Consider the following 513-nt stretch of genomic DNA (forward strand, 5'->3'; position numbering starts at 1 on the left):
GGACAAGTGGGTCAGCTGAGCAAGAAAATTACTGAACTCCCTCCTAGTACTCTTCCAAGCAATACAGAAGAAAATCCAAAAGGAGAGTGCAAAGCCATCAATATGGCCGAATTTGGAGAGGAGGAAGAGGCAGTGAACGCCACTGAGGAAAACCTCAATGGACGTCCACTAGCCTTCAATGAGTTCCCTAATGAGGAACCATGGGAATCTGAGGCTCACACTGAGACCATAGAGATTCCATTGGACTTACTTCTGCCATTCATGAACTCTGATGAGTATTCTTCCTCTGAAGAGGATGAGTATGTCACTGAAGAGCAAGTGGCTAAATACCTTGGAGCAATCATGAAGCTAAATGACAAGTTATTTGAAAATGAGACTTGGGAGGATGACCCCCCTTTGCTCACCAAAGAACTGGATGACTTGTCTAGGCAGAAATTACCTCAAAAGAGACAGGATCCCGGGAAGTTTTCAATACCTTGTACCATAGGCACCATGACCTTCAAGAAGGCCTTA

This window comes from Arachis duranensis, chromosome 7 (assembly GCF_000817695.3).
Source record: "Arachis duranensis cultivar V14167 chromosome 7, aradu.V14167.gnm2.J7QH, whole genome shotgun sequence".
Classification (NCBI taxonomy): Eukaryota; Viridiplantae; Streptophyta; class Magnoliopsida; order Fabales; family Fabaceae; genus Arachis; species Arachis duranensis.